The following is a 22,737-nucleotide window of genomic DNA, read 5'->3' as shown; positions in this document are numbered from 1 at the left end:
GTCACTTAGATCCTTTCCTCTTGCCATCTTGATCCAAAATCGAGGTCAACTGGGCCTGCTCAGCATTTTTATACATGCCACAGAGCATGATAGGATGTTAATTGCTTAATTGTATCATGCTGTACACCTCTTTGGAGGCATCTGCATTCATTATGTTTCTCCACTCATTTATTCAGGTTTTTCCTTTAATTTGTCACCCGTCTATACATGAACACTCTCTTCTGCCAAAGAAGTTAAAATCTGTGCATCTAATTTTATTTAATCACACTGCTACATCATTACAGCTTTTATAATTGCAACAATTCTTCATGCCTTCACCCTTATCCCTGTGAGTGAATGGCAGCTGCTGATCGAGATGCTCCCACATGTGTTCTGCTCCGTGTCAAAGGATCTGACTCTACAGCCAAGGCCAGAGGCTGCTGAAAGCATTCGTTTTGTTCCTCCACTCATTTATTCAGGTTTTAACTTAAATTTGTCACCCGTCTGTATACAGTGAGGGAAAAATGTAGTTGATCCCCTGCTGATTTTGTACGTTTGCCCACTGACAAAGAAATGATCAGTCTATAATTTTAATGGCAGGTGTATTTTAACAGTGAGAGACAGAATAACAACAATAAAATACAGAAAAACGCATTTCAGTATTTGATCCCCTATCAATCAGCAAGATTTCTGGCTGACAGGTGTCTTTTATACAGGTAACGAGCTGAGATTAGGAGCACTCCCTTATCTCAGCTCGTTACCTGTATAAAAGACACCTGTCCACAGAAGCAATCAATCAATCAGATTCCAAACTCTCCACCATGGCCAAGACCAAAGAGCTGTCCAAGGACGTCAGGGACAAGATTGTAGACCTACACAAGGCTGGAATGGGTTACAAGACCATCGCCAAGCAGCTTGGTGAGAAGGTGACAACAGTTGGTGCGATTATTCGCAAATGGAAGAAACACAAAATAACTGTCAGTCTCCCTCGGTCTGGGGCTCCATGCAAGATCTCACCTTGTGGAGTTTCAATGATCATGAGAACGGTGAGGAATCAGCCCAGAACTACACGGGAGGATCTTGTTAATGATCTCAAGGCAGCTGGGACCATAGTCACCAAGAAAACAATTGGTAACACACTATGCCGTGAAGGACTGAAATCCTGCAGTGCCTGCAAGGTCCCCCTGCTCAAGAAAGCACATGTACAGGCCCTGAAGTTTGCCAATGAACATCTGAATGATTCAGAGGAGAACTGGGTGAAAGTGTTGTGGTCAGATGAGACCAAAATCGAGCTCTTTGGCATCAACTCAACTCGCCATGCTTGTAAGAGGAATGACCCCAAGAACACCATCCCCACCGTCAAACATGGAGGTGGAAACATTATGCTTTGGGGGTGTTTTTCTGCTAAGGGGACAGGACAACTGCACCACATCAAAGGGACGATGGACGGGGCCATGTACCGTCAAATCTTGGGTGAGAACCTCCTTCCCTCAGCCAGGGCATTGAAAATGGGTCGTGGATGGGTATTCCAGCATGACAATGACCCAAAACACACAGCCAAGGCAACAAAGGAGTGTCTCAAGAAGAAACACATTAAGGTCCTGGAGTGGCCAAGCCAGTCTCCAGACCTTAATCCCATTGAAAATCTGTGGAGGGAGTTGAAGGTTCAAGTTGCCAAACGTCAGCCTCGAAACCTTAATGACTTGGAGAGGATCTGCAAAGAGGAGTGGGACAAAATCCCTCCTGAGATGTGTGCAAACCTGGTGGCCAACTACAAGAAACGTCTGACCTCTGTGATTGCCCGCAAGGGTTTTTCCACCAAGTACTAAGTCGAAGGGGTCAAATACTTATTTCCCTCATTAACATGCAAATCAATTTATAACTTTTTTGAAAATGCATTTCTCTGGATGTTTTTGTTGTTATTCTGTCTCTCACTGTTAAAATACAACTACCATTAAAATTATAGACTGATCATTTCTTTGTCAGTGGGCAAACGTACAAAATCAGCAGGGGATCAGATACTTTTTTCCCTCAATGTATATGTGTGTGCATGTATATATTAGGGGTATAACGAGATTTTCACGGTATGATAGCCTTCACAAAAAATATCATGGTATTACGGTATTATGGTCTATTGCTAATATTATTAGCAATTACATTTGTAATTATTAAATTAGTTTGATAAACACACAGAGACATATATTAAAGGTGGGATATCATTTTTTACTTTTTTCAGAATTCACTTTAGGTCAAAACAACTATCTGTGTAGTTCTTCTTCTTCTTCTTCTTCTTCTTCTTCTTCTTATTATTATACCATTATTTGCCATGCATGATAATGAAGCACTATTATTAATTTGAGTGACGGTGTAGGAGCTAATTATCAGGTTAATTTCTCTTATTTAAGGAGTCTGTCTCAAGAGTGCGCTGGGATTACAACAGTGCCCCACCGCATATTAATCAAATAAAATAAAATGAAAAGTGTATATGTCATCCTGCTCTCCTACATCTGATGTCGTGGACCGTGGGGGTGAATTGTCGTCCACAACAACACTTTCACACGAAGCATCCGACCCAGTAATATCGCTTTCCCTGTCATCTGCCATTGAGCACCAGTGGTTTAAATCAGGTAATGTAATGTAAAAAAAAAGGCCCCATAGTGTGAGAAATTGGTAAACAGTAGGTGCTCAAAATGGAGCGGAGTTTAAAACCATGTCTTGATTACTTGGACTCTTTGCTTTATATTGCATACTTACCAGAAAAGCAAGTCCTTTTAAGCTCTCAGCAACTGTTCTTTGGAAGTTTTCTACCTTTTAGCAAGCTAAGTACAACTATAACAGAGGGCTCCTCCATGTTAGCTCTCATTTGCAAACTTGTCACCTTAGACTGATGTCACGGAATAGCAGGGGGCAAAGCAAGGTGAGCGAAGGAAGGAAGAGAATTTTGTATTGGATTGTTTAACTGAGCATGGTCATGAGTCTCTTAACAAAGAATGATAATCATATGATTAGTTGTAGATGTAGTCGCAATTGTAGATGCTAAATTGTTGGCTGCATAATTTCAGACCAGAAGCAACCCTTCTAACAAGGACTGAACATTAATTTTGCCTTGTAATATATATGTCTCTGTTGAAGCAATTTGAACCCATTGAAACAGGTCATGTAACTCCGAAGTGTAAAAATGTATTCATACACAAAAAAATATACTCTCCCTTACAAATGTACAACTAGGCATTTTTTAGCTGCCGATCTGCATGATACTGTAGCAGAGGAAGTACGCTGCACAAAAGCAGCAGCCAAAAGGAACAGATGGGAAAAAAAAAACAATGGACAATGGAAAGCTGGCACGTTGTAGTTCATCAAAGACGCAGTGAATGACCATTTTCATACTTCTCAGACACAGCTTTGATGGCTGCAGGAGCATGGGCAGATAGTGCTGAGATAAATAATGGCACTATAATTCTCTTCATATCTGGGGTTGCCACTTAGCCCTCTGTAGCAACATCCGGCTTCAAAACCAGACCTGGCAACTGCTACTCTCTTTAATTCAGTTGGTAATGACGAGACTCCTCTAGTGCTCCTCTAGACTCTCCTCTTTTTCTTCTTCTTCATCTTCTTCTTCTTCTGAAAGGAAAAGGCAGCCAATTTGTATGGCCAATCATTACATTTTGGGGTGTTTAGTTCATATTAAGAGAAAATGTCTATCACTGAAAAAGAAAAAAAAAAGACTGGTCCTGCTCAAGCAATAATGAAGGCTTCTTTTAACAAGATGATGACAGATTTCCAGATTTTTCACTGGCAGAAGCAGATTCTCCTGACATTTAAGTCAGCAGCTGAATGTGCCTAAGTTGCATAAGTCTTGTTTTCATATATATATATATATATATATATATATATATATATATATATATATATATATATATACATATATATTTAATAATCATCAAGGAACAGCTTCGTCTTCAGACATGAAAGATGAATTAAAAGCACAGCCTACTGAATTCCCCAAACAATTATTATTAAACTTCTTGCAGTTGTGTTATTTATTTATTTTAAAGGTTAATTTCGTCACTTGCAGTGCTTTCTTCATTATCCTTACGCTCAGTGCAAATCAAATGTCTGATTTCAGATGCCTGCAAGTGAGCTTTCCCAGTCTGCTGTAGATGCTGTCTAGGCCTTTAATTACATTTCTGTCTAGGGGATAACTAATGCCTCATCCATCCAACCATCCAACCATACATCCATACATCCATACATATATATATATATATATATATATATATATATATATATATATATTTTTTTTTTTTTTTTTTTTTTTTTCATGTGGCATATATATATGACATGGTAATACCCATCTCTGTAAATTGAGAGAAGTATCATGGCAGAAATTGCTTTGTTTATGCACAGGCTGACTCCTCTGAAATCGAAGTCAGTATCATTTTCAGTATCAGATATCATACTTCTCACTGAAGGGGATGATTTATCCATTTTATTAAACTGATCATAGGAATCAAGTCAAATGAAAACAGTGGGATCTGTTGGCATTCACGTAAGAGTAAAGTACAGGTGATAAACAGGAAAAAACAGACTTAACTGTCCTGTTCTGTGGACAGAGTAAGTAGGGTGGGGGGGAACAACAGCCTTTGTAATTACGCATGACCTCATCATCACCACTTCACTGTGGTCACAGACTGTACCACATGGACTGCCATTTTCAGATGAACAGTAATTACAACATTCAGCTGCAAAGCAAACATCCACTTAAAAACAAGTCTGAAAGCCAACCAAAATGTGATAATACAATATTGAATGGTATTTTAAAAGGAATGTTTTCAAATCCTAAATGTATGAATAGCTTTTGTGTGGTTAATGTAACTAAATAAGCCATAATAGCTATTTGTCTGCATGGCATAAATATTTGCGTTTTAAGTCAATATTTTTCAGTCAGGAGAGTAACATTGAAAAATAATAAATTACTTTGTTTTTTTGAATGTCTTGTTTTTAACATTTTTAAATTGAGTATATCCTTACGACATTGCAAGGCTTTTGTGGTATGGCCATGCAGAGTGTAACAGATATTTGTGTTATCGCCATGCGTCTACCCACGTTTTACATTCTACAATCTGATGCTTGCTCCTTTCATGTGTGTAGATCCTGTAAGCTGTATGTGTACAGTGCCCAGATGTGTGATTCTCTTCCCACAGACACGCACGTAAGTTTGGGAGTCGAAGGGTTTCACACTGGGGCAGCCACATGCGTGTCCTTGAGAAGCAATTAGAGGGGTGGACAGAAATCTGAAGTGACCAAGAAAAATCTTGACCATGCCTGAAACGATGTATTGGTATTTTATTGATCTTCAATTGATATTGAAACAACTCATACCATTTCTATAGCATGCACATGCAGTGTTTCCCTAATTGTGTAGTATAGCAGCCTAGCAGGGGATACATGGCCTTTCACTGTGGACTGTGTAGTGTTTATTTATTGCCATTGAACAAGCCCATTAAACAAGTTTTTCTCTGTGCTAAGGAGTATTATTAACAGTACTGCTAACACAACCATTTATAGACTTCCCCTTTATTGCCTTCACCTTGCCATGAAAAAAAAAAAAAAAACTTTCTTTGAGGAAATTGATGGTTCACATTGAGACTTAATAATGTATAAGGTTTTCAGAATTCAATCTGAGGTTTTTATGATGTATTAAAAGAAGGAGCATAAAGAATGGAGTGTATATTTGACAGGGTACATGATTCTTTTTCATGTAATTGATTTGCTTTGCTATTTGTGTTTTCTTCAAGCGGGAGTTGCGGTTGGGGGGGGTGGTGATAGATGATGTAGATTACACTCATTTTTCCTTTGGTTTAAATAATGCCTATCCAGATCTCGGGATGTTATCGAATGCGTATGCTTTTGTTCAAAGAATGATAAGGGTTGTCTAAACACTTTCATATTCTTTGAGGTGTTATTTTCAGTTGCATTATTAAGATCATAATAGCTGGGTCTTGTCTAATGACAGCAAAAATTATGGCAAGGGTTGGAGTTTCATCTTTCTTTCTTTGTGTGCTAAAAAGAAAAGAAAAGACTGCGTGGTCTGATTAATCGTGGCAACACAAACCTACACAATATCTGAATTTATTTGAATAATTTACTTGTATAACTTACTTGTTTGTTCATAATCTGTTTTTTTTTTCATGAGTGAAGATGTTCTCTGAAATTTACATGATAAAGAGTCCACTCCCTTGAGGAAAACTTCAGTTGCACATCAATGGGCTAGTATATTTGAAATGTTTTCTAAAGTGTTTCTTAAACTGTGAGGCACACCATAGGTTTTTTTTTTTTTGGTATATGAAGAAGGAAAACTGTATCCCAGACTTGTATCTGACAGTCAATGAAATATCTTAGTCAACACTCTTTTCCCTTCTTCTTAAATTGTTGCAGATGCAAATTTATTTTCCTGTGCAGTGAGTGATTGTCACAATGTCACCCAAAATTATAATCTGGAAGTTTTAGCCATCTGGGGCAGCAGTGTAGAGTCGTGGTTAGTGCTCTGGACTATGGACAGTGGTAGTTTACCCAGAAATTTCCCCAGTTAAACCCCAGTAGTATAAATAGGGACCCAATGTACTTGTAAGTTGCTTGTTATAAAGTTGATTTGGATACAATTTTCAATTATAATAACCAGGTTCTTAAGAGAATTAACACCTCCATTTTGTGTCATAATACAATGTTTTCTTAAAGTTTAACCCAGCAACTAATTTCCAGAAGCAGGACGATATTCCCCAACATTGTATTTGGAAATACGAACATTTACAAATGAGAGGAGGCCATTCAACCCATCGTGCTCGTTTGGTGTCCATTAATAACTAAGTGATCCAAGGATCCTACCCAGTCTGATTTTAAATGTTCCCAAGTTTTCACCTTCAACCACATCGCTGGGGAGTTTGTTCCAGATTGTACAGACTGTCTCCTGTATTGAATCTGTTGCGCTTGTTGCACATTTTGAAAGCAACTTTTAAAGGTGAAGCTTTAGTATCGCATTAGGTCTTTGACTGTGAAGGATGGTCACTATTATTGCCAGCATTATCCACTCCCTAATTCTTTACCACTAAAATGGCAGATAAGGACTTACAGCCTGGATTTACTCCAAGCAGCTCACAAAAATGTAAGCTATGCTTTCTCTGCATGTATCAGAGAGAAAGAGGGAAATTAAAAAAAAAAGTTTCAACATTGCAAATTAAAATGATCACTACTTTTTTTCAAAAACGGTGCATACTTGGTGACCTACTGTTCCAGGCCTGTCTCATTAAGAGGTGTGAGACATGTTTTTTGTGTGTGAGGTAAAGAAAACCTGTTGGAAATGTTTTTTGCTTCATCACAAGGGCAACCTGTTTTCTCAGTGATATTTCCCCCAGACAGTAGCGGCTCTGTCCCACACAAGCCACGTGGTCAGATCAACAGCAGAAGTAGACACTGATGAAAACCATGGGAGCTGTGCCTTGGACAAGAGTCAATGCTAACACTGTAATCACTGACAGGGCTGCCCTAGGATAACTGTAGAATGTGTAGAAGGAGGACTGTGTGCTTCCAGAAGATGGGGGAGACCTTTAAATAAATGCAACAATATCAAACCAATCCCAGCTGTTTTTCTGACACTGATTTGCGGAGCTGGACGGCAGTGATTTCATTGTATTCTGCAAGTTCCTTTCTCACACAAGTTCCATCATTTGTGGTCCGTTGCATTGTAACATTAACAGTTCACAAGAATACTGAAAGGCCCTTGTCTTAGAGATGAGGAACTTTCACCTTCCCAAGATTATTTTGAATTACTCTGGACACAGGTGGCATACACTCATAAAAGTCAAAACAATCTTGTGATGTTGGGGCAATAAGTTTAAGTTACAGAAACTAGCCATACTAATACAAGTTCCTCAATTTGTTGTAGTATATGGGAGGAGTTATGTAAATGCCTAACTATTTAGGAATTATTATATTATATTGTGAGGAGAGCTGCATGCATTACAATGAAGATTCCAGCATTCACCTTCATGTCTGTGTGTCTGTGTGTGTTTCTATGCTATTGTGCTGGAGGTCTCGCAATACCCAAAAATGCTTCTCAGTTTTAAGTGTAAGAAAGTGATTGAGCCTGCAGTTAAAAAACTTGCATCCTGAGGGACTTGCTTTTACATAATCCTGAGGAAGACGCATGATATAGCATATGCAGTCAGAGCCTCCCTGCATGGATTCAAACCGCCGCCTCAAGCACACCTCTAAGCACCTGATCCGTCCAACTTCACCAGCAGAGCGACAGCCCCATTCCTCAGACACATGAAGAGGGTTTGCACACTCTACCAAGTTCAGAGAGGGATGATGTTACCGCAAGAGCTCCTACATCGTGAGCACTGTTTCACACATGTGCTATGTCACAGTCAAGCACGCATACCCCAACTATAGATGCAGCTCTTTGGCAATGCAATGAACAACACGTCACAGCTTCCTCTGTCTCCTACTACTACTACAACTATGCTATACTACTGTAATAATACTAGTAATAATAATTGAAATTAAGCATTGTTGTGCTTCTTCTACAATATTTTCTATTACTAAAATAATATGATGAAGATGACAACGAAACCCGTTGTATATGTATCAAAGAATACAAATACCAAGATTAAACTAGGACTTTTACCCTTACATGTAAAAAAAAAAAAGAAAAGATGCTTCTCATATCCATGCCCTTGGGGTTCTACTGGATATTACATTCTAGAAACGCTATTTACAGAACCTGCTTCCGATGGCGATGAGAAATCACAGACTGATTTTTGACACCTTTTAGTTATTATTGTTATTAATGTTCTTCCTGATGTTGTTGTTTGCTGGTCGCTCTCATAATTGACACGACACCTGACAGAAAAGGGGATTGACTAACTGCCAGTCACAATTGGGCCTAATTAAATGGAGGGACGTGCACACTAGATGATAAATGGTTTTTCTGCAGTTTTCCCCCAGATGTGCATATTTCTTCTTCTTTGCCTATCAAAGATGTGCCACAGTTATTAGTTAACAGTACTGCTGTTTTCTAAGCTTTATGTCTATGCTTGCCTGTAATGCTCAGGACTGGAGGACTTTGATGACTGATCTCCTTCACAGTATGCATACATGCTTAGTCTTACTGGAACATCTTACGAAAAAAACTTGGCATAATTACATTTTGTTATAAATTGTATTGGGCAGTTTTATCCAGAACCATTGTTATACATGCCCTCTGTAGACAGATATTAGCACCATTTGTTGTCTTGATTCAGTCTTCTAATAATAGATTGATCCACTCTCTTGCATGTCTGAGGGAGGTAAGAAATGTAATGTGGGACAAACATTAAAAAACAACTTTATGATTAGTCAATTCATAACTGCAGTTGCAACTGGTGTGTTTTTTCACTTAGAAAGTTAGAAAATACGAAATGTTGCATTTCTAGCTTTAGTGCTTGCAGCACTAACTTTTAGATGTTCATGCGGCATATGGGATATCCACTTATACTGAAATTACAGGCTGTTGTTTTGCATTCATAATACAGCACTCTAATGCCTACAGGTCATTTAAAGATAAAGTTGACTGCTTTTCTTCTGAATGATGGCCCACAAAATGAATAATGGACATTTCTGATACACAAAACAACTTGGGATTGTAATGAATTCACCTCCGAATATGAAGCTCCTCGCACTGTTGCATGTAAATCATGGACCCTGCAATGTGATTAATTAGAACACCAAAATAGCCCATTGGCCAAAGCAATAAGGCATTGTGTAACTGTATCTCACCTTTTTATTTTTCTGCCACTGTAACAAGCTTATACTGACTGTCAAGAAATGATAGAGAGAATCTGATATGCTACATGCATGCTCCAATGTGTGTCTGATTGTTCAATGTAGCTCTTCAGTAAGTTGAGTTACATAGATGGGATCATATTGTGGTGAGCTAGACTTGTTATTCTGAGTCAGCTGGGGATAATTCTTGAATGAAATCAGATCCCATTCATAGCTCACCTCGACTTACAACTCTACTGCAATAGCTTTCAGAGGGAGGGAAGAAAACATTCACAGATTCTGTACTGGTTGCACATTCTAAGAAAGCCGGGCTCTCTATGTGAAAGAACTCTGCTTTAGGTCATTATAAGAGTTTTGCGTCTGTAAGATTAATCTCTAGGAAAAGTTCTTTAAGAGCTGCATATTTGAATAGGAGAATGCGCGTGTATGTGCGTTTCACTTCACAGTGGTAGCTTATTTAAAGCATTTAAAAATGGAATAACAACAAAAATCGACAAATGGTCTTGTATACCAGTCAAATATAAAAATCAACTAAAATGTGGATGCGTGTACTTCTAGTTACCTCAATTAGTACCGAAGCTAACTTAAATCATGAAGTTCTGGCCCTGGATGGCCATCCTGGATGGATGACCCAAAGTGCATTTATATGGCTTACTGATCGTGTCCAATGCTTCCTTATCCATTTTGTCTTCGTGGCACTTTAGTTTTAATCCTAGTGGTTAATTTGCTGTATGTTATTTCATTGCTCTTTATTGCGTTGCCACCTGCCCTAGTGCTGTACTACCAATGTCATTTTTATTTTCAGTTTCCCATCACTGATAATCTGGGCTGTTGTATATTTGTAAAGCCGTTCTCACTCCTTCGAACACAGCTAATTTTATCACACTATGTTCATGGCAATGTTATTAATGTATTCATAGCATAAATGTTACATTAAAAATTAACAAGTGCAGAGGGACTACAACGTTTTCACCAAGAAATGCCGGCAGATACTCCTGAGCAAGTGTGTCAGCGGAATTTCATGCACACATACAAAGGTTCACGCTCAACACACTCGCCGAGTCTATAGAGTTGGCCACTAGCAGGCACCACTCACTCAAACTTGACATGTGTGCCTCTTCTAATAATTGGACGGACCAGAACAACAATTGAAAGTAGAATCTGTAATATGTATTAAATATGGGGTTAATATTCACTGTGTTCTCACCATTCATTTGACAGATCTTTTGTATTCATGGAGATGTTGTTATTATTATTAATTTCTATGCAGACAGCCTTATGCACTTAGTAAATGAGTGTTAAGATGCACTTGTTATGCTTTAAGACACTCCCACGCACTGCATTATGCTAAAATGTAAGCTGATTGTACAAATGTTTATATTTACTATATAATTCACCTGTTGAAAAAAACCCTAAAAATGTTAAATCTGTTGCATTTGTTGTGTAGCCTTTTCCCCCTCTCTTCTGTACTGACACGAGAGACTCCTGGTACGCATCATATTTAGAATAGGTAGCTTTACCTTTATTTTTATTTTTTTTACAGTTTTCAGACACTAAAACTAAATGGATGCAAGTCACCCAATTTATTCCTTTTTTTTATCCTGTTAAAGTACAAGACTCAGCTTTTTCAAGGTATTATGTGATCTTTAACAGCCTGATGCTGCTTGCACTATAATTACCTAAGTGAGGTAGAGCGGCAGCTTTCCACAGTGCTCTGAAAGGGAAGGCACAGTGTGAAGATGCTGTATTATTCATGTAGGATCAGAAATAAATTAATAAATAATGTAAATACAGCCCTTCAAATCTTATTATTGCTTCAAAGGTTATGATACAATTTCCCCTCCTGGACCTTCATGGCATTGTTCTTTACTTAGTTCCAGGGAATCACACTCCTGTGAAGGAAAAATTATAATATTTATATGTATGTACACTTCCGTTCAAAAGTTTGGGGTCACTTGTTTTCCATGAAAACATACATGAAATGAGTTTGAATAGGAAATATAGCAAAATGAATAGGAAATATAGTCATTGACAAGGTTAGAAATAATGATTTTTAATTGAAATAATAATTGTGTCCTTCAGAAACCATCCCAGACCATCACATTGCCTCCCCCATGCTTGACAGATGGCGTCAAGCACTCCTCCAGCATCTTTTCATTTGGTCTGCGTCTCACGAATGTTCTTCTTTGTGATCCAAACACCTCAAACTTAGATTTGTCTGACCATAACACTTTTTTCCAATCTTCCTCTGTCCAGGGTCTGTGTTCTTTTGCCCATCTTAATCTTTTCTTTTTATTGGCCAGTCTGAGATATGGCTTTTTCTTTGCAACTCTGCCTAGAAGGCCAGCATCCCGGAGTCGCCTCTTCACTGTTGACGTTGAGACTGGTGTTTTGCATATGGAATAGCGCTTCATTTCTCAGAACAAGAATAGACTGACGAGTTTCAGAAAAAAGTTCTTTGTTTCTGGTCATTTTGAGTCTGTAATCGAACCCACAATTGCTGATGCTCCAGATACTCAACAAGTCTAAAGAAAGCCAGTTTTATTGCTTCTTTAATCAACACAACAGTTTTCAGTTGTGCTAACATAATTGCAAAAAGGTTTCTAATGATCAATTAGCCTTTTAAAATGATAAACTTGGATTAGAAAACACAACGTGCCATTGGAAAACAGGACTGATGGTTGCTGATAATGGGGCTCTGTACGCCTATGTAGATATTCCATTACAGATCAGCCGTTTCCAGCTACAATAGTCATTTACAAGATTAGCAACGTCTACACTGTATTTATGATCAATTCGATGTTATTTTAATGGACAAAAAATGTGCTTTACTTTTGAAAACATGAACATTTCTAAGTGACCCCAATCTTTTGAATGGTAGTGTAACTTAAAAGCATCTGTGCACTACAGCATCTTTACTCCCATGAGGTGCTGGCCCACATAAGGCAACATATATAAAGAAATTAAACTTTTATAATACAAAAGTCTAGTCTAAATACTGAATAAGGCTTTCTTTATATATATACACTCACCTAAAGGATTATTAGGAACACCATACTTATACTGTGTTTGACCCCCTTTCGCCTTCAGAACTGCCTTAATTCTACGTGGCATTGATTCAACAAGGTGCTGAAAGCATTCTTTAGAAATGTTGGCCCATATTGATAGGATAGCATCTTGCAGTTGATGGAGATTTGTGGGATGCACATCCAGGGCACGAAGCTCCCGTTCCACCACATCCCAAAGATGCTCTATTGGGTTGAGATCTGGTGACTGTGGGGGCCAGTTTAGTACAGTGAACTCATTGTCATGTTTAAGAAACCAATTTGAAATGATTCCACCTTTGTGACATGGTGCATTATCCTGCTGGAAGTAGCCATCAGAGGATGGGTACATGGTGGTCATAAAGGGATGGACATGGTCAGAAACAATGCTCAGGTAGGCCATGGCATTTAAACAATGCCCAATTGGCACTAAGGGGCCTAAAGTGTGCCAAGAAAACATCCCCCACACCATTACACCACCACCACCAGCCTGCACAGTGGTAACAAGGCATGATGGATCCATGTTCTCATTCTGTTTACGCCAAATTCTGACTCTACCATCTGAATGTCTCAACAGAAATCGAGACTCATCAGACCAGGCAACATTTTTCCAGTCTTCAACTGTCCAATTTTGGTGAGCTTGTGCAAATTGTAGCCTCTTTTTCCTATTTGTAGTGGAGATGAGTGGTACCCGGTGGGGTCTTCTGCTGTTGTAGCCCATCCGCCTCAAGGTTGTACGTGTTGTGGCTTCACAAATGCTTTGCTGCATACCTCGGTTGTAACGAGTGGTTATTTCAGTCAAAGTTGCTCTTCTATCAGCTTGAATCAGTCGGCCCATTCTCCTCTGACCTCTAGCATCAACAAGGCATTTTCGCCCACAGGACTGCCGCATACTGGATGTTTTTCCCTTTTCACACCATTCTTTGTAAACCCTAGAAATGGTTGTGCGTGAAAATCCCAGTAACTGAGCAGATTGTGAAATACTCAGACCGGCCCGTCTGGCACCAACAACCATGCCACGCTCAAAATAGCTTAAATCACCTTTCTTTCCAATTCAGACATTCAGTTTGGAGTTCAGGAGATAGTCTTGACCAGGACCACACCCCTAAATGCATTGAAGCAACTGCTATGTGATTGGTTGGTTAGATAATTGCATTAATGAGAAATTGAACAGGTGTTCCTAATAATCCTTTAGGTGTGTGTGTGTGTGTGTGTGTGTGTGTGTATATTTGCATGTATATTTGCATGAACCTAATAACACTAGGCTAGGTGTCAAACGGGATTAACAACACTATTACACTTGCCAAGCAATAGAAAAAAATATTTAATTACCAGCCCCAATCAGTACAGAATAAGAGTCCCCTCTTGGAGAATTTTTTTGCAGGCCAGTGAAAGGGAAGAAAAAAGCTAATCTGGTTGAGATATGATGGATCCTCCCTTATCATGGGTATCCAGTGGTATTCTGCCTAGTTCAGTTGCAGGTTTGTATGTAGATGCATGTAGCCTTGATTTTGTGTTTGACTTTGGAAATACAGGCCTGTTAACTAATAAGGCAGGTTATTCATTCATGCATGCTAAATGACATATCATAAAGCTGTCAGGGGAAACTGATAGTATCATTCAAAATAAGGCCCTACAAAAAGGGGTGAAAATAAAACATGAATGTTAGCAGAAAAAGGGAAAGAGAGCAAATGGAAGCTTGTGATGGCCCATTCAGAGCACTGTGGCACAAAACGCAATATTAACCATTTATGCAGCTCAACAAATCCCTTGACCCTGTAGTATACTTCCAGCCTGACTCAGGTGGAATCGGTGCATACTTGTAGCGCCTATTTGTTGAAAAAGAAACATGTATTGAGATCTGGCCAGCTCATTCAGATCTCACTTTGTGGAAGTTTAATTGAGGCCAGAGGCCACTGAGGGAAATCCATTAGCCATTCAGCAACCCATTTTTCCTCATCTTCTAATCACCATCTTCTAAACGCAAGGTGTTCAATTTCTCATTAATGCAATAATCTAACCAACCAATCACATAGCAGTTGCTTCAATGCATTTAGGGGTGTGGTCCTGGTCAAGACAATCTCCTGAACTCCAAACTGAATGTCTGAATGGGAAAGAAAGGTGATTTAAGCAATTTTGAGCGTGGCATGGTTGTTGGTGCCAGACGGGCCGGTCTGAGTATTTCACAATCTGCTCAGTTACTGGGATTTTCACGCACAACCATTTCTAGGGTTTACAAAGAATGGTGTGAAAAGGGAAAAACATCCAGTATGCGGCAGTCCTGTGGGCGAAAATGCCTTGTTGATGCTAGAGGTCAGAGGAGAATGGGCCGACTGATTCAAGCTGATAGAAGAGCAACTTTGACTGAAATAACCACTCGTTACAACCGAGGTATGCAGCAAAGCATTTGTGAAGCCACAACACGTACAACCTTGAGGCGGATGGGCTACAACAGCAGAAGACCCCACCGGGTACCACTCATCTCCACTACAAATAGGAAAAAGAGGCTACAATTTGCACAAGCTCACCAAAATTGGACAGTTGAAGACTGGAAAAATGTTGCCTGGTCTGATGAGTCTCGATTTCTGTTGAGACATTCAGATGGTAGAGTCAGAATTTGGCGTAAACAGAATGAGAACATGGATCCATCATGCCTTGTTACCACTGTGCAGGCTGGTGGTGGTGGTGTAATGGTGTGGGGGATGTTTTCTTGGCACACTTTAGGCCCCTTAGTGCCGATTGGGCATCGTTTAAATGCCACGGCCTACCTGAGCATTGTTTCTGACCATGTCCATCCCTTTATGACCACCATGTACCCATCCTCTGATGGCTACTTCCAGCAGGATAATGCACCATGTCACAAAGGTCGAATCATTTCAAATTGGTTTCTTGAACATGACAATGAGTTCACTGTACTAAACTGGCCCCCACAGTCACCAGTTCTCAACCCAATAGAGCATCTTTGGGATGTGGTGGAACGGGAGCTTCGTGCCCTGGATGTGCATCCCACAAATCTCCATCAACTGCAAGATGCTATCCTATCAATATGGGCCAACATTTCTAAAGAATGCTTTCAGCACCTTGTTGAATCAATGCCACGTAGAATTAAGGCAGTTCTGAAGGCGAAAGGGGGTCAAACACAGTATTAGTATGGTGTTCCTAATAATCCTTTAGGTGAGTGTATCTATCATACAGAAAATGCCTTTTGTGAGAGTCTGTGCTTTACCTATGACATTTAAGGCCTATGCTTATTGCTCAGATATACTTTTCCTTTATTTCCCTGGAGAATTCTTTAATAATCAGGAAGCAGAGTTGCTATGACTTCTTACAGGATCAGTGTGTTTGCTTGCCCTCCCACTTCACTGTATATTTCAGTACCTGTTGTTTTGTGTAAAGACTTCTTTAGTTCTTTTTTTATTTCATTTTTTATATTTTAGGGATTGGATTCTTAGGTTCATTTCAATTGATCTAGTTAGTTGGCTTAAACAAATGTTTATTTGTACATTGAAAATCACACTTTTATGAGAAAAAGGAAGGTTTGTCATTTATGAAACAATCAAGTAAATAAATAAATAGTACATATATAGTTTCTAGTATTGTTCTTGCCTAGAAATACAATACCATATAGGCTAACTCCCAGATAGGAGATGGAAATAAATAATCAGAAAATGATCTAGAATAATCCGAACAATTGAAAAAAGCAAGGCTGCTTACTCTTAAATCCCTACTTTAATTAATTCTGTTGTATTAGGTTTTGATGTATGTGTTTGTTTATTTATTTAAATGATTTGTTTGCTATGCTGGTCAGGAATATAAGTCAGATATATGCTCAGGGGTTAAGACTCATTCAAGTGGGTGAAATTAACCATTCACTGATGGGTGAGAAGGGAGAGATGGTGTCAGCCTTATCTGGCGCGTGAAACCTGCAATCTTCTCCTCAGCAGATTAGTACACTAACCATTGAGCTACAAAATGCCCTTCATCGAGCATGCAGGTGGTCCCACATACAAATAAAACAAATTAATCCAGTCCATTAACGAATAAGCAACCCGGCTAATAAGGCACCGCCAGAGGCTTGTGTTTTCCCGTTTTATCAGAACTGGTTTAATTTGTGTCAGATTGTTGGGGTGGAGGTGGGGTGCTACAAAAGGGAAAGAGCAGAAAGAGCACTTAAGACTGTCTGCTGGACACATGGGTGGGAGATATTCCTTTGGATCTTTTTAGCTTCAATTTGGCAGTGCCTTCAAAGATTTATATTCTACCAACAGTGGCCAGTGTGACCGCATGCAGCCTGCGTTTAAATATGATAATTGAAAGGATCAGGCCCAGCACAATAAAGACATTGCTGTGTTGTATAATTTAAATTGCCGTATGTGTATATGTATGGCTGTGACAGCAGGGTTCCCTGTCTGCAGAGAGAGGGGGTTTTACACTTCATTGAATAATTCTTGTCTCTGTGGTGACAAGGGAAAAACATACAACAACACAATAACAACACATTTCCAACATATAACCTCTGACAGGACCCCCTGCTTGATATGTCAGAGCTGGATTTTTTTTTTTTTCTCTTCTCACCCCCCATCTTTTGTATTTTAAATTCTACGTGAATGTAAATGTGAATGAATCGGGCAAGCCGAGAAAATGAATGTGTTCGAGAGGTGAACGTGTGTTTATCTTTGTAAATTTTAGTACAATTTGATAGTGGTTTCTGAAACTTAAAGAGTTAAAATTAAAGCTGGAATGAAATATAGGAGTCAAATGCATAATGTGCACAATCAAGAGTATAGACCCCTGTAGATGTGTTGTAAACTGCCAACAACTGCAACACCCTCTGGTGAAAATAGTGAATATGATGGTGATTGTGTGCCACTAGTAAGCTTAGTAACATTAGGTACTTATTTATGTAAATCTAAAAATAAAAATAACAATAATAAAGAATTGAAATATTCTCATAATGTATTACCACATACCAGGCATTTACAAAGCCATTAAAATTAAGTCTGCAGAATATTTCTAAAGCTTGAATTCTGTTCAATGTCATTGATGTTTTTTGAGAGAAAACCAACCATGTTCGTGGATAATAGAAATCCATTTTCTCATTTGTTAACGTGGAAAAAATGGTGGGGATTGATGATGTCACCCTGTTGGATTAAACATGTGTTCTGATGTCACCATACACGCTTCCCAGTCTGAACGTCTTGCACATCCTCTTGTTAATATCTGACCGCTAGCCTGTACTCTTAAATATTCAGAGCCTAAGCACTTCTTAAATGAAATGCAGCCATGCGGTTAATGTCTGTGCGTGGTCCGCCTGTCGGATGAAATGGAAATCCCAAAGGGCACCACTCACACGGGCTCCCAGTCTCATAGACCCAGCATCCCTTTTAGTCGGAGTGCCTTGACGTCCCCTAATGTTCAGTGACACAGTGGCTCAGTAGCAATGATCACCGTCTGGGGGGGATCTTGTAGAGTGTTTGTCTCATGACAGTCTGGGCTTGAAATGTAATCAATAAATCTGCCAGCTTGGCTTTTCCGTGTCATGTTTCCTGTTTGAATTGAATCTACAACGCTTATTACTGATGAAAACCTCTCTAGGGTTTTTTAGTTGTTTTTTTTCCCCCTTTTATCTTTTTTTTTTTTTTTTCTCACTTCAGTTGTAGAGACAATGAAGGGAGAAAAAAAGAAAAAGAAAAAAGCCAGACAGGGACACAGTTCCAAATTAGTGGACTGAAAATAAGCACCACTGTTCATTAATATTAATACATGCCAACCAAGTGTGCACATACACACACACACTACCCCCTTCTTAAGCCCCTGCCTCCCACCATCACCACAGCCCTGGAGGGAATTTGAGTGAGCAAGAACACATTATTCTACTTTTAATCATTTTAACTTTACAATTATATTCTTTTCATTTTCTTTTTTTTCACATAACTTTAGGCAATGAAAAGTAATTTACATAGAATAGTATGACATTGTATTATTGTAAACCTCGTGTGCGGGGGAATTAAGCTGGTTAGTTTAATGAAAACACTAAAGATCCTGGCAATGGGATTTCTTCCCTGCTCAGGCTGAAGGTAACACATGCAAGATATAATTACAATATGTATTTATTTATTTATTTATTTATTTATTTATTTTTACTTCAAGAAATAAGCCACCCTGAAATCCCTGTCACTTGCGTTGTTTGTTGGTTTATGGCATTTAATAACACTGCTGTTTTGTGTGGAAAATAAGAGATATAAACTATAAACTATGCAGGGTTTTACCCAGTGTTGATTTTGTATACCTAATTATATTCGCTGTATATGTGTATATGTATATGTATTCTCTGTGTATATTATTTTTTGTATTCTTGTCTTGTCTTAAATGCTACCCACCTATTCCATCAAAAATAGCTTCAGAAATGACTGGCCAGGAGGGTGGTTTTTGGAGAAAGTTAAATACAGCTTTTTATGGACTGTAAGTCACTGATATATCCTACAATCAGCTATGATTATTCAGACTGGAGGTGTATGTTAGTAGGTGTTGCCAATAGCTATCAAAGCAGGGACCAATGCATAAATGTAGAGAGGAGTCAGAGATACTGTAGATATGAAGAATTGAACACATAAAATAACACGAACATGAAGACAATATAGAAATTCTGCATTATAGGTGAAGAAAACTGTTGGAGCTTTGAAATTAATTTGCAAATAATTTGCTGTGGCCTGTACTTTTTTGGATTGCATAATTTAAGAAAAACACATGTCTATTGTTTACTGCAAAACATTAGCTGAATCACCTGGGCTCACTGACCTAACAGTAAAAACTGGAAAAAAGGGATCTGAACTATATTTGCAACATATTTGGATTTCCACATAGGAGAAACATGTCTCTCTCTCTCTCTCTCTCTCTCTCTCTCTCTCTGTCTCTCTCTCTCTCTGATGTATTGCCTTGCTCCAGTTGTGATGTGCAGCTGTTTTTGGCTCTAGCCACGATCAAAGTGCCTTCTTTAGTTGTAAATCCCACGTGTAATGTTAAAAGTTACAAATTGTTGCAAATTGACTCTGTTACGTGATGGACGTTCAGATACGGGATATATGATGTGGTAAGTGATGAGTCCTGTGTCCAGCGTACGCTGCTGAACAGTGATAGTGAAAGAAAGTCTGTGCTTTCATTTTTTTTCAGCAGTTTCACACTGCCCTTGCTCTAGATTTCATCACCTGTGTTTGCGCCTAACATGCTCTGCCAACCTTGCCTAATTTTAACCCCTCTATTTTCAAACTTGCAGCTCGTGGATGTGTTATGCTGTATTATGCTGTGATGACACACTACCAGTTCCACCACTATAAAAGCACACTTACTTCAATGTTTTTATTTGGTAGTTTGTTTGGATTTAAAAAAAAATTGACCACCCACAATAATTTAGTGCCCCCGCTACACTTGCACCCTTTGTACTGGCAAACGCAATATGCTAAAAAAGTTTAAAAAAAAGTGCTAATCACCCCTCTTAACGTCTATAGAATGATTTGGTAAAAAGGGATAAAGGGGGATTGCAGTACTTGCCACAGCTAAAAAATGTGGTGTAGTCTCTTAATGATTTGCAAAGAGGAAGAATTCATTTTCCCTCGCAGTGGCAAAAGCAGGATATTTGTAGGACGTTGGGCTGTGCTGCTAGGAACCTACCCCCCCTCCTCTGTCCTCATCAGCATTGCCTCTCCGATTTTGTATTAATGAGGTTTATTAAATTACAGTTGTACTTGATGTGTTTCTGCAAAAGATTCAATTGGCAAGGCTCAGTGGGGAACACATTTTAATAACACAAGCACAATTATTAAAAGTTGAAAGGGAAAAAAGTGACTGCAAAGTGTTCAGTTAAAATATAGTCCCGTAAAACATTTATAATAATAATAATAATAATAATAATAATAATAATAATAATAATAATAATTATAATCATTATAATCATTATATATTATTGATAATGTTACCACGCTTGGTTCCTATTGTGAAAAGTACATTCTGGTCAGTGTAATTTGTAAGCTATACTTTTATCTACCATATATATTTAGTTTTTAGTACACCTAAAAACTATATTTGCGGAAAAAATATTTGAACTAACAACTAAAGTGAACCGCTTGCATTTGGCCAGAGCTCTCTGAGTGTGATGGCAGAAGAAGCTGTGCCTTGCTGTGACAGACACACCATAATGAGCTTGGGCAGGAAACATCATTTCTTGACTTTTGCCACCAACGCCCCCCCCCCCCCTCAAAAAAATACAAGCTGCTGAGAAATATTTTAAGGCTTCGGAGTTGGTGCTGCTGATTTTTGTTTCAGTTTATCTGTAGTCCTTGTGTGGGCCGCTCTGTAAGCTGCTGTCTCCAACCCTGACAGATTGCTCCCTAAGTTCTATTGACTGGAAGAGAGCAGCAGGGGTCAGAAGCAAGGAGACTCAAGCCAGGCCAGGCATCTGAGAAACAAGTCACACCTCATTAGCAGGTTTGCAGGTAGCTGAGGCCTCCGATTTGTCTCCGGTCCTTAACAAAGGCGCCTTGATGGCTTGAGTTATGTTGACAGGTTCCCCTCAAAGGGAAGGGTAGCATCACATGAGGGAGATGAAACATATCTCGCTGTCATCTGCCATGCGCAATAAATGGATGGCCTAGAATCTTGCCATCAGCGACAATCTCGTCCGGTGCAAAATAAAACAGAAAAACAAAACCAATACAAAAAACACTGAAAAACAAAACACACATACCAAACAAACAAAAAAAAAATGCAAGAGAAAAGTTTGATGTTATAAATCACCATAATTTGTTACAATTTCCCAAAGACAAATATGACAGGATGGAATTACTTTGCACCGCAGAGACAGTAATTTGCAAAAGCCATAACGTGCCAGTATAAATCTCGGTGTGAGATATATTTAATCTGTGCAAGACCAGGGACAGCATCATCTCAGGATATTGTGTTTACGAAGAATTCAGTTGCCATAATGTGTTTAGTTTTTCTGGGGCTACAAACTGCTCACCTCTTTAGGAGTGTACATGTACATCTTTCTTCAGAAAATGCGGAATAAGAAGGTGGTATCCAATTATCAAAAGCTGTATAGTACAATTATAGTACAGAATCCTGGTATAAAGTGAATAGTTTCATAGTTTAAATGTTAGATGATGGTTTTAATTAAAGAGCCTTAACACCTTTATTCATACCACTAAAATTGTGTGTGTGTGTGGGGGGGGGGTTAATTGTCTTCACCTCCCCCTGATTAAAAGTAATACAAGGACATGTAAAATAATAAAATGCTGCAGTTATATTTATCATTGGAAAGAAGTTAAACAAACAGCAATTCATTGTATACACTTAAAACATACTACCCATACATCCCTCAGTCACACTTCAGTTGAAAGAAGAAAGGAATAGTGTGTTGTATACCAGTAGTACAGTGTGCTGAGGAGAATGTGTCTAGAACACCACACCAGGTGTCTTCAACCATAAAATGAAGTCATTTGCTAAGGACATGGGGAGGTGAACTAGTGTTTGATTTTAGAACATTTTTCTAACAGTAATGTAGAAATGTACAGTGTATTGGTTTGGCAGAAAACTGACCTTTGCATACAGACATTTTTATTCATCAGAATTATTATTTTATATTTATTTTTTTCTCTGTGTAACCCAATGATCGTTGCTATGGTGATCACTATTCAGAGTAGATTTTTAATCATCTCCCCTGACACAGAGAAGCAGTCGAAAGTCAAGCCAGGCAAAATATCTGTGTCAAAGTGAGGATGCTGTTTTTAAAAATAGGAATTGAATGCAGAAACTAATGCATTCAAATCAAATTGTTGGTTCACAAAGAATGTAGACAGTGTGGCCAACAGATATATACAGATTGTATGGGAAAATACTG

This window comes from Amia ocellicauda, chromosome 2 (assembly GCF_036373705.1).
Source record: "Amia ocellicauda isolate fAmiCal2 chromosome 2, fAmiCal2.hap1, whole genome shotgun sequence".
In the NCBI taxonomy this organism is placed as follows: Eukaryota; Metazoa; Chordata; class Actinopteri; order Amiiformes; family Amiidae; genus Amia; species Amia ocellicauda.
This window is presented reverse-complemented; position numbering follows the sequence as displayed.